We start from the raw sequence: 13576 nt of genomic DNA, 5'->3' as shown, positions 1-13576 counted from the left end.
TCACCCTCTTGCTGCCCTGAGACGATGGCGCAGGAGAACACTTTCCTGTACAGTTGTTTGCATAGCGGTGGGGGCGGTAGGCTCTCCTAATATGGGCACTGCGGGGTGGAGGGGTTAGTAGAGCCCCCTTTGACCACTGTCTGGTCTCGCCTCTTGCCAGGTTTACTGTTCTGCGGCCTGGGCCGTGGGCTTGAGGTGGCAGGGAGGCTCTGTGGATCCCCGGAGACTCCTGACTTTCCAAGAACTCTCCCTGGGCACAGAGTGGCGAAGCCTCAAGCCACAGGATACACAGGGCATAAAGGCTCTTAGTGTCAGGCCTTCACAGTACGGCTGGCAGATAGAGAAGGGCGCTGTGGTGGCAGAGGTGGGATGGGTTTGTATGTGTTTATGGACGGGGAAGAGGGGGGTAATCTGGTTGAACAAGGGAGACTTTAATACACCACCCTGCCCAAAGCCATCTAGGGGCAGGAGGACTTGCCCCACCCCACTCCCACAGTGTCTGCTGGGCCTGTGGCATCCTGGGTCTAACCCTGGAGATGGTCGGAGTGTGTGTTCTCTAGTGGCGGAGTAGGGAGAGAGGATCAGGGTGAAGTGGTGGTTTATGGGGGATGGAGTAAAACCATCAAGCTTGAGTTGTTCCTCAACAGTTTACCCTAATGTCTACAGTGAACACTTACTCTAAATTTGTGTGGCAAAGTGAGGACATTTATGATATTTAATCCCATCCACTTTCAGTGCTGCAGTCCCAAACTCCCTGCTTTCACAGCGTTTCAGAGCTCACTTTTATTGCGAAAGTGGCTCTTTAATCAGAAAACTGACTTAAAAAAAAAGTGTTTTACCGGTCCAAGAGGAGTCCAGCATTTTCCAAAGGTTCCCTACCCCCCCAAAAAAAGAGTATATTTCGAACACAAAAATGCCTTTCTTGGTCTGCGGAAAGAGAAACGGCCAAAAACAAACTCAACTATCAGCAGTGTGGCAGAACTCAACCCATTCCCACACACACTACCTGAGCCATAACCTGCCGATTCAGCATCTTCACCTCCGAGGCGAGCCATTTGATTGATTGGATTTAAAGCTGCCCGGTTTTCACGAGACGTAGAGCTCAGGGATGTACGTACGGGAGACGGGACCGAGCACAGAGCACAGACCACGTCCGTGGCTCTCTCCGTGGAATGTGTTAAAAGCTTGGTCCAGACCAACCAAACACTTTTCCTTTTGCTCGAATGTTTCTCAGAACCTCCCATGAATCATTGGTTTGTGTGCAGTTGGACCTGCCTGCCGACTGGGGCCAAAATTACACGTAATAACAAAGACCAACAAAGCCTAAATACTACCCTAGTTCTATCAGAACATCAAAGTGAAAAAGTGAAGACATAGAGTCACACAACGCGAAAAGAGAACATTCCAAATGAACACTCTAACTCTGTGTTGTCGGGGGGAACAATGAAACTCTCACCATGTCATAGTGCCTTGAATACACTATTGTGACATTGTTATTGAGGAGAATCTACAAACGGCCTACAAAAGCTCAGCGGACAGATTTACATTTTCATCGGCATTTTCCATTTACTGTGCTCTGACATTTCCTCCCGCTTCAAAAAGGGATGGTATACGTTGATGGAAAGGTCAAAAATGGTATAAAACATGGCATTTGAGATCAAAGAACTGTTTAGTTGGGAAGATGGTATTAATAAGTGGATGGAAATGGGCATGGGTTGAGAAATTCACATGTTTTAGTTTTGTTTTAATATGTCCTCTTAGGAAACATCTCGTTAGACAGGATAAATCTTGAGACCATGTTACAATTTTACTGTGGAGGGCGATAGCCACAGAGGGTGAGCATCCTGCATCATTGGCCGAAGCTGAACTCAGCTTTGTGACTGAGAACAGAGGCATCGTAGTGCAGCAAAACAGACCAGCTCTGAAGGAGTCAGATACCTGCGTGCCAGGCAGGATTCGAGCCCGGGTCTCCCACTTAGAAAACACAAGCATTTACCATTAGGGCCAAGAGGACATCCTCAAGGCCGACACTTGAGTTTACAGGTACATTTCTGAGGCAGGGCTACCTCATCACAGGAGCGTGACTTCAAAGCTACATCAGCGAGGGTTGGACCTTAACTCCTGGAAAGGTGAGTAATGGCGGAACTCTCCACATTCAGTCTAAACTGACCAATCCCCAGGCTGCCTGGTCCCCACCCCAAAACTGTCTTGACATCGCTTTCCTCCGCAGTCTGAAGAAAGCTGGACCCTTCTTCGCCAGTGCTCTTTCATCTCAAATCTCATCTTGATGAAAAAAATCTGTCTGCTCGTGAAAGAGACCAGAAAGAAGGGGCAGGCTGGACACAGAGAGAGCATTATTCTAAAACATGGCGCTCACACAAAACCTTGACCAAAAAAAAGAAGAGAAGACTTTGAACCTACTGCCCATTGGTATCTGTTACAATGATCCCCTTCACAGGCTCAGGGTGAGGGGCTTTGGCAGTGTCTGGGAGCAGGAGAGAAAAATCACCCCAAATTCATGGCGCCGACCGCCAGGATACTTGGGAAGGGGGACACACTGAGATGAAGGAGGTGGAGAGGAAGGCCAGCGTGTGTCCCAGCGTGCTATACTTCAGATACATTCAGGATATGCATGCACTAGACAGCCTAACCAGGCATGTACTGTATACAATAACACTGGTCATCGATAATGATTATTGAAAAAAAGCTGTGAATTCAGATCATGCTCCACTCTACAGATCTCTACGATCTACATTACTACTCTGACTAAACTACCTCACAGGACAAAATAGTACTGCTTCCAAATTGTATGGGCTTGTTATAAGAAATACTCTTATAAGCTGAGCTTTCACTGTGACGGGTGGTTAGAGGAATACAGAGCAATACAATTCAAATGAATTCTTATCCCTCAACGTTTTTTTGTCTAACATCCACCATCCTCACCGCAAATTGACGTTTTTGGTTTTAAAAAAAATGAAATAATAATAATAATTATAAAGAGGCAAAACAGGAGCATTACTGATCAGGTTGTCAGCCAGGTGGAGTTCTGAAGCCAGTCGGTGCGGCCGCAATACCAATGCAGAGCAGGCCTGCTTAGCTGCAGCACAGCCTCAGGCCAAACCCCAGGTGAAATATATTGGCTGTTCTATTGCCACCGACAAGCAATGGAGAAAAGGAGAAAGAACAGATATGTGAATAAGTGTTTCCTTTATTTTAGAGAGGGGGGGGAAAAGTGCACAGCCATTGCTTTGCTTCTACAGCTCCATTTTGTGTGATTGCTACTGAACACTGTGAAATCTGTTCTGTATGTGGCCTTTCAGCTTCAAAGCAGTAGCAACTGGCCACAAATAATTGCAATTGTAAATCTGATTGTTAAAGACTGTCACACTTTACATTAAGTTGCCTCTACGCCCGTGTAATAACTCTATAATTACTTCAGGCCTAGGGAGAGGTTATTAACAGAAAAAATTGCTTTGCAATTGCATAGTGGAGCTGAGTGGGGTGTTATTACACAAGTGGAATAAGGAAGACAAGTGGAATAAGGACTTGCCTTATTGTACTTGTGTAATAACACAAATTGCTCACATGAATGTCATTACCTAATAACTATGTAACAGCATGTTAATACAATGTTGTTACTAGAGTCATTACAGCATTACTTCCACAGGTATAGGATAAACTTACTGTGAATGGGTTACCCAAAAACGTGTGCTTCATTTGTTGTCACAATGTGGCCCAAATAGATCGTAATCCATTCCATTCGTGATCAATGGCCAACCTTAAGATGTGGAACCAAAATCTGTGTGAGAAATAACTGAAACATACACAGCATCTGTTTCAGGTTCACGAGACAAAGACCCCATTTGTTACTCCTCACTACAACTCCTTGTCCCGCAATGTAAAAAAAAAAAAAAAAAAGAAAAAGCAACAACAAACAAACAAAAGATCTCAAACAGAAGAGACATCTGGATTGAAAAAGGCAAACATCATTACACTTCAATGAACATCAGTGTCATGCATCCAGTTTTGCCCTTTGTGTGCGCTGCTGCTGCCTTGCCCTCAGCTCTGAAACATGTTTTCAATAGCGTCATGCCATTTGCCACGCATTGCCTATAGCCAAGGACCCGCGGCTGCTGCCACACATATGAGAGAAAGGATTACATCGAACAGAACCAGGACCGCATTTCAAACCGAATCAAAGGAAAAGCTTCTTCAATGTGGGACTGCATGAAACGAATTGGGAAATGAACTCTGAATCTGTCTAGAGCATCTGCGAAAACCTGTCTGTAGTGTCAGTGAGGAGCTAAACAATGGATCCTCTGTGGCCATCCCCAACCCCGGAGCAAAGCACTCTGTTGAAAAGACAAATGCCTTCTGTGACTCTACTTACGTAACATAATGAGATATCAATATCTACCATGCGCCGTATAAAAAGAGCGGAAACAGAGTAAGATACCATAAAAACAGGGATTACCGCGAAGCCACAAAATATTCACTCGCTCGCCAAAAAAACAACAAAAAGAAATGAAGGGAAAAAAAGAGTTATTTTTAATGACAAATTTTAAACAAATGTTTATGGGTGAGTAAGAATCAAAAGCATATACCGACGGAACATGACTGGCTAGATTTGGTGAGGGAGTGGGGTGGGGGGGGGGGGGGGGGGGTTAGCAGCTGCTCGAGGTTAGGGCTGGCAGTGTAACTGGCAGGGTTCGAACCAGGGTCTCCTACGAGGAAGACACAAGCGTCTACCATTAGGCCAAGAGGACATATTCAAGGTCCGAGGGCAACACTTGAGTTTACATGTCTCAGGCAGGGAGATCAGGTGAGCTCTATTCCAAACCACCTCGGCTACACGTCAGTCTGTCCACGCCGGGCATGAGGACCAACAACCCGGGGCTGCACAGCCAAGGATGTCAAACTGTCGAAACACCACGAAATATACAAAGAAGGAGGTCTTTCCTCCTAAAGACCTCTTCACCCCCACTACTCCCCTGTACAAGTTTCTCTCCTGTTAAAAAAAATAAAAATAATTCCTTCTTCTAGCATTGTGACTGCTAACGGCCCCAGGTCTGAGCATTGATTATTTTATCTTATGATGACTGATGGATAGATGATTCACTTACTTAAACAAATGTATTTGTTGTAAGTCGCTTTGGATAAAGGCGTCTGCTAAATGCCATGAATGTAAATGTAAATGTAAACAAAGCTACTCATGATGTGTGAGTGTACAGAATACTATTACTAACATCCTTCTTTTGCTTTAAGTATTTATTGTGGTGGTTTCTGCCGTGCGCTGAGAAATCTAGTTCAAATGTGTATGAAACTATGAATCATCAATCAATACCATCAAAGGATTATTCTTTTCCATTTCAGATGTAGTCGGACACATGGTCATCAGCTTTAATGATGTACAGTTACTAAACAATAGTGTGCCCTTGGAAGAGCCGCTGGGAAACGGACCTTTCTTCTCAATCCAATACATGTGTAGGCTTGCGCTGCCATACTAAAAGAGCACTTAGACAAAGACCCAGATTAATCTACCGTAAAAGCAAGAAAGAAAATGGTGATATTTACAGGGGGCGGGGGGAACTTGGCTGAAACACACTCACACATTGAGAGGAAGCAGACTCACAAGGAGGGATGGAGGCCATCCTCCTCTTGTCATAGGCTCAGAATAGGAATATCGCAAGTGAGGTGAGATCGTCCAAGCGCTCTTGCGTCATATAGGCGCTTCGGATCTGCGAAGCGCGCCATGGAAAAGTATGCTTGCTTCTTGGCGCAAGAAGGTCCTTTATTCAGCAGTTCCGTCGGTGATCTCTGTGACAAGAACGTGCGAGAGTACTCCACATCACTCTGACCGCCTCATGAACACACCTCATTAACCAATCAAAAGCTGAGATTTTTCCATGCATTTGTAGCGCATTTCAAACATCATTTTTCAGGGACATGCTGCTTGAATTATGTATTTCAATTCTATATATAGCTTCCGTCACTTAAAAATAAGCACTGTCAAGTTCTTTTTTTTTTCTCTCTCCCTCACACATTTCCATTATACTGGAATAATGGAATAGCTGTCAGATGTTTGTACATAATTATAACATGTTGAAAACGACTGGCCGTTTCCTTTCGCGGGGCTGGCTTTGGGGATCACTTGAACAGTATGTGGTGATGTATACTGGCTCTGTGGGTGATTCATTGGTCTGTGGTGTCGTAGCACAGGGTATCCACACAGGGAGGGAGAGAGAGCTAGAGAGAGAGAGAGAGAGAGAGAGAAAGAAAGAGAGAGAGACAGGACAGAGAAAAAGAGGGGGGAGAGAGAGAGAGAGGACAGAATGTTATCTTTGGCAGAATTTCAATAGCTCTCAATCATCTGTCCCATATTGAGAGAGTCAGAAACAATGGAGCTCCAATCAGGTCAGAGGGTCCTTACCAAAGATCAAACACTCCTTTGCTCGACAGTCTCAAGCTAAGCGTGTGGAGGGCGGGAGGGACGCCATTCTGGTACCAGCTGCAGGTGTTTCTCTGCTGGCCACCCACACCGCTTTGACCTTGGGTAGGGCCCCAAAACTGATCCTCTGAAGTCCCCCCTACACACACACACACTTGGACCCAAGAGCACACAACCCAAGCAGGCCTGGTTAGATCAGGAGAGAAGCTCACCAGGACCGTCTCTTGGTCGAGTCAGACTATGGCAAGACCTCCTCCAGTGGATCCAAGGGAATTGTCAGGGAATGAAGGAGCCAGAGGAGGACATTTAGCACACAGTCAATCAGTCACTGGAGGTGCTCCAGAAAAAGATCTCTTGAACCATCAAATCACATGGCCTAGTTCTTGAAGGCCTATGCTAAGCCAGCAGGAACGAAAAAACAGGCCCAGCATAGCACCGTTGCAGCATCCTTAGCAGTGGACGGACGAACAAGAGTGAATGTAGAGCAACACCAGGCCCCATATTGCCCAACACACACACACACACACACACACACACACACACACACACACACACACACACACACACCGATAGACACACACTCCGACCCAAAAACACACACATTCCATTCAATAGTCTGCCTTTCGTCTTTGGAACGGTCCGCAGACCAGAATCATTACCAGTGAAATCAAGGAAATCCTGGGTCTGCCTCCCCTTGCCAAGCTCCGACATGTGTTTTCCCTTCTCAGGACCAACGGTTTTTGCACATCCCTGGACACTTGGAAAAACGTGGCCTTCATCTGAATGCCGGCAGAGCAACTGTGTTCCAGGGTTCACCTTGTGGCCCAGACTTTGGTCTACTGTCTGAGAAGGACACAAAAAGACACACAAAAAAACCCCAAGACATGGACATGTAGCTCACAGACCCTTAGCGTTGGTGTCTAGGCAGTTTTCATCTCTTTACTGCCTGTTATGTAGTGACGTCAGAGAGAGAGAGAGCAAGAGTGAGAGAGAGAGTGACAGACAGACAGACAGACAGACAGGGACAGAGAGAGACAGACAGAGACAGACAGACAGACAGACAGACAGACAGACAGGCAGGCAGGCAGACAGAGAGAGAGAGAGAGAGAGAGAGAGAGCCATGGATCTCCACAGGGGAGCAATGACTTATTATTGGAAAAGGGTGAACATATTTGGTAGCAAAGCATTTCGGTTCTTGGGGATGTCGGCCCATTTAAATCAATCTCAAAAAGCACTGGGGCCAGATGTCAAGGGCAGCAAATGGGCTATGTCTCATTGCATGTCCAAGGATTAAAAATATACCCGTCTCTCCTTCTATAGTGTTATTCAGTCCATTGTTGAGGAACTGGACTGTGTCAGACATTCCGTTTGGGCTGCAGGGTTTCCTCAGAAATCAACACGCTGTAAACAGACACCACACCTGAAGTGTATCCCATGATCCTTTGCATGCCATAATTTCCTCTGTGGGTTGTAAGGCTGTCCTGTAAAATGTCACCGTCAAGGTTGGACAGATTACCTCAGCATAGATTTAGTCTTCGCGATCCTGCTCGGAAATCCTCCTCAGATTGGCAACTGTGTTCATCTGTGATCTTCAGCCGGATCAGTGGGGGTTTAAAAAGGATGTGGAATACAGTGAGAATGAACTAATATAACAATCTAAACGTTATATTTAGTTCTTCAGATTTAGATTCGCGTGCTACAGGGAAAACCAGACAACAGAGTCGCCTTAACTCACGTCTCCTGCTGTTTGTGTCTTTGGGTCTGCCTCCGAAAGTGTTCTTGGGGCGGAAGCCTCTTCTTTGGTGGGCTTGGCTCACTCTGCAGACACTCCGCTAACCCAAACCCTCACACTTCAAAGCCCCGGTGGTGTTTTTGGAGCAGAGGTGTCCAGGGCCGTCGGGGTCAGGGTCCGTGTGCAAGTCGTTAGAAGTTAATCAATGCAGCCATTACGACCTCTCGGAGAGTGAGGATGTTGGTTTAGTGATGGAAATCTAAATGTCCTCCGAAAATGTCAACAGACAGTTAAGTGCAGCTCGTTAATCCTATCAACATGCGTGAAAGTGTGTGTTTGTGCAGGTAATTGGGCTGAATTATTCAATTTGTCCGTTTTGAAATGGTGTTTGGATAGCTAATTTGTGGAGGACGTCTTTTTCCGTGGAGAGAAGAACGACCACATTTCGAATCTGGATTTGAGGTCCAGAATTATGTGGGCAAAATAAACCAAATCATCATTGAAAAAAAATAATCTAAATGTAGTCCATAAAATTCCCTGTAAGTAGTACAAATATACCTTAATTTAATCACTTAGAAATGTGTGTGTTCCCGGCCCAGATGTAATTTGCAGCTTTTCCCCCTTAAAAACAGTGAATTAACCTAACAAGCCATGGGAGCAAAAACCTGCAATAAAAATGTATTCACATCAATCATCCAATTAACATTATTGCTTACTGTACCTTCTGTGTCTTCTGTATCCACTGTGGTACTTTCACCATAGTGTCCGTGACCTTTGACCCTAAAGACCCCCCAAAAACACAGAATTAGCCTCTAAACACCATCATCATGATTAAAATAAACTAGAAGCAGGTGTTAAAGTTCCATGTAAGAGGCTTGTTAGGCCATCAAGAGCAAAACATGTGACAAGCAACATTTCCTTTCAACAATCACCTCCTGTGCCAGCCTAGAGATTTAGTTTTACAGCCAAAAAAAAAGTGTTTTTGTCTGATTTGTGGCCCCCATTAAGTATTTTGCCAGATTTGGAAACAATTAGCTATAATAGCCAACATGTGAGAGGGGGCTAGAAGAGAGAGAGAGAGGGAGGGGGGGGGGGGTCTTGGAGAGAGTAGGTTCATTATAGTGCACTCATAGACCACCATAACAGCCTTGTTCCCCAGTTCAAATTCCAATTCATACTGTCCCTTTGACCTTACAGACCTAACATAGAATGTCACAGGGTACTGGTGGGGCACGGGAAGTCAGGGGTCTTACAAGATGCATCTTGGACATTCTTGAATGGAATCAAAAGTAAGATATGAGTCCAACTGAATCACGTTATCCCCTGGTGTATCGCCTGTGTGTGTCTCTTTCAGCCAATGGAATGAAATCAACACAAGGTGATCACTTCTGTGCATCGTTTGACCCCATTGTTCCATGGTTGCACACATCATTTAGATGAGTAACCATCACAACTGGCAAAGCCTATAGTGTTACATTCACCATATGAATATAAAGATACCTCAAGAAAAACATTACACTGATGGCTGAGGGCAGAAACACATTAAAAAGCGAGTCGACAGCTTGGATGACATCTCGCCGCCACACCCTCTGTGAAGGATGGTGCCCTGCTGGATGGTTATGTAACAGTACATAGCCGGCAGGATAAATGTGGCGCGGTGGAGCGGCCTGGCCATGGAGGGAGATCCTCATCCCACGGCCAAATCCACCCCCTGTTTGTTCCCTCAGAGGAGCCAAGAGCAGAACATTCACCTTCACTGTCATCTTTGAAATATCTTTCACAGCTGAATTGAATGAACCCATACACCATGAGCATTTTACATCCACATGATCTGCTTTTGTGACCTGCAATGTAAGGAGTTAGGTCTCCCTCATGAACCTTTGAGAACCTTACAGTAAGTTGCTAAATTGTATCAACATGGCCTCCCTACCCATTAATTGTGAATTAAGCCATGGCATGTTTTGAAATACAGAGCCTGCTCCACCTTTAAATCCTGGTCTTCAGATTTATAGCTAATACCCAAGTTTACCTGCAGTGGCTACGCAGCTTGTGAGGGGTGAGTTTGAGGGGCGACTAGTGCTAACTGACTCCTTCACTTTACCTTGGGGCTGGCGGTTTACAGGGATGGCATTTCTTTGGCCGCCCCAATGCGGGCTCTCTCTCCGGAGAGGCCTATCAGTGACACGCGCTGTGAGAACTCCCAGACTCCTCAGTGCCAGGGGCTGCTAGGTTTGGCTCCCGCCTCCGTCCTTCTGGTGTGTAACAATAACACCTCCAGCTGAGGGCCAATAACTCGACACCCCAAGAGCAGCAGGGCCACATTCAAGGGCGGCGAGAGCTGTCATGTTCACAGAACCCCAGGTAAAGTGTACGGTCGGGAAGACAAGCCAAGCATAAATAGAGGGCCATGAACAAATGTCTGTTCTGAGTATTTTCAACAAAACACTTTTCTTTTGGATTTCATTTTCTTTCTTTTTTTCTCTCTCTTCATTATCCTTGGTGGGCCTAAAAGTTAGGTTATGGTACGTGTCAAAGTAAATATGAATACAGTACATGGAGATGGATGGGTAATTAGATGGTGTGGTGTTGATCGCAGCTCTTCCAGTATTGAAAGCCCCTGCTGTGCTGTGTAGCGGTGCCTCCTCTCTGCTTCTCCCTCTGGGTTGCACTGTGGTTTCTGTTGGAGCTCTTCACACTACAGTCTGCCCAGAGAGAGAGAGAGAGAGAGAGAGAAAGAGAGAGAGAGAGAGAGAGAGAGAGAGAGAGAGAGAGACACACACAGAGAGAGAGAGAGTGACAGACAGACATCCAGACATACAGGGACAGAGAGAGACACATAGAGACAGACAGACAGACAGACAGACAGACAGACAGAGAGAGAGAGAGAAATTATTTCTATACTTCTCTCATTTTCTCCCATGTCTGTATATGACAGGTGAAATGCTACTCTCTTCATAACAGACACACGGCCCAACTGTCTCCTCCTGTGATGTCATCCATACCTCTTCTCGTCAGTGTCTGCCTCCCGTTCCTCTTCACTGAACACACCAATCCCATTATAATCCCACACCAAGACAGCAAAAGTGCCATTCTGGCGTCTTTTGTTACCCAACCCATCTCACCCTCCCTCTTCTTTATATATGAAAAAAAAAACACCCAAAAAAAACCCCACAACCCTTCTATCCAACGCCAGCAGGCTATAAATAGCCTCAGTGTACCAAACACGAGGTGTAGGGTTTCTCTGGTTTTTCGGGTTACGCTTGCTCAAAGGTGCCTGTTGCCCCCGTGCTCTCGGTGGGCTGACAGCTCTGAGTCAAAGCGGCCCAGTCGTTCCACTCCTCTGGTGCTGGAGCACGCTCCCTGGTCGTGCTGCGGTCTCTGGCGCGGCGCGGCGCAACTATCTGCGAACACTTTGGAGAGGAGAGGAGCCTGGGCACCGGAGTGGCGAGGGCTGAAGCTCTTAATGGGCCTGATTATTTTAGTAGCCCCAATAATGACAGTGATTATATAAAAATGCTTGCATTTAAGAACTTTTATTCAGGTTCAATTACCATGTTCAACCCCTGACAGGCTCCCCGCCGCCCAAATACTCGCAAACACTAATGGAAAACTAAGGTCCTGGGAAGGTTATACATATGAGACTCATCATGGAGGGATTATGTTTTAACTGGTGTGAATACTGGGCTATTCTCCTGTGATTATTCATATTTGTTTACTTAGCAGACACCCTCATGCTCGACTTTTTGCGTTGTGTATTTACTGAGTCAGGTCAGATTAACAAGGTTTCAGCTCAGCTACACACTCTCATCTGGAACATGAAAAACTGCACACTTACAGTCCAGCTTCCCAACCATGACCTTTCTCTCTCTCTCTCTCTCTCTGCTTTCTCGAAAGCACTCACGTTAATTTGGCGGAGGGTAATTGTGTTTAAGTCGGTTTTAATACAGGTGAATGAAAATTGCTACCAGATTTGCAGCCAAAGCTGCACAGAAACGACCATTGAAAATCAGCATGAAACTGATGCGTACATTTCGACAGTTGTTTTAACATTTCTACCTCTTCAAGACCGAGACCCACCTCAGCCAAAAGCTGACTGGGCGGCTTTCATTCACACTGCATCATGGGACTTTTTGGTGCAACCAGAGAGGGTGGTGCGAGCGAACGGCCCATCTTAAAACTCCAACCGCACTCCGGGGGCACCTCGGCAGCAGTCGACGGAGGAAACACAAAAAAAAACTTGACAAACAGCTTCCTCCCTTTCCACGGACAGGTCTGAGGGAGTGTAAGGAAAGGTACAGTAACCGTAGAGGGCTTACAACATATCCTACCCCTGGTTCCTTTCTCTGGTGAATGGAGGCTACTGTTCTTCTGTGGCCCACAGGCAGAGTGGCGTGAGGGGGTACTGGAGGTTCAGGTTCTCCTCTACGGCTCAGCTTCCCAGCCATCCTCTCCCACCTCGGGCCGGAGGTCTGTACAACATCCACCGGCGCCGTCCGTACATGTTATTTCTTGATCTATTCGTCTGTTTGGATCCCCATTGGAACAGCCACTCTTCCCGGGATCCCGCACAGAATATACGATCCAACAACAATCTGAGATAAAAACCAATACAGAAATGATAGGACATAAAATGACAATACTCCCAATGCTATCTGATGAAGATCGGTTCCTTACCTTGGTTTCAAAGTGCCTCTGATCTATGGTGTCACTTTTTTTTTTCCACTTCTTTGTTGCTGGCAATGTTCTAGGAAATAAATAAATGCCCTATTTTTTCTCAGAGCAAACAACTGTTCATCAACAGATTGAACGTTACTGCCACCAGGAATAGGATGCATAGTGAGTGGGATGGGGGGGGGGGGGGGGGTGATCTTGGATCAGTGGTCCAAGAGTTTCACCAAATCCTGTCCTCCCCTTGGGCGTACTACTTTGTACAGTCAAAGTGAATGAGGAGGGCCCCACAAGCCCAAAACAGTTAGAAGGAAACAGTCCATTTATTCTGCCCCTGAGCAACAGCAGCAGCCCATCTCTTCTTCCGTAATCTTGTGAAACACATGAAGTGATAGGAAGTGGGGGAGGTTCCTCCCAGGTATTCTAACTGTGGGTGCTTTGTGTGTTTCAATAAATGAAGCTGTTTTTTTTTTTCTCCCTCTCCCTCTAAAAAAAAAAAAAAAGATTTCAAAAAGCCCTTCGAAGGCTGGCTGCTTTGCAAAAGTAGCAGTGGAAATAATTACATGGGACTCTGAATTTTCTCACGCGTGTAGCCCGCACGCACACTGGGGGCGGAAAACACACCGACCCCCCCCCCCCCCCCCCCTACCCCCCTACCCCTACCAACCCACCCCCGGGCTTGTTTTTCAAAGTGCACACGTAACACGGACGCATGAAAGCATGTTTAA

The sequence above is a fragment of the Argentina silus genome (genome assembly GCF_951799395.1).
Source record: "Argentina silus genome assembly, chromosome: 20".
In the NCBI taxonomy this organism is placed as follows: Eukaryota; Metazoa; Chordata; class Actinopteri; order Argentiniformes; family Argentinidae; genus Argentina; species Argentina silus.
Note: the sequence above shows the minus strand (reverse complement) of the source record.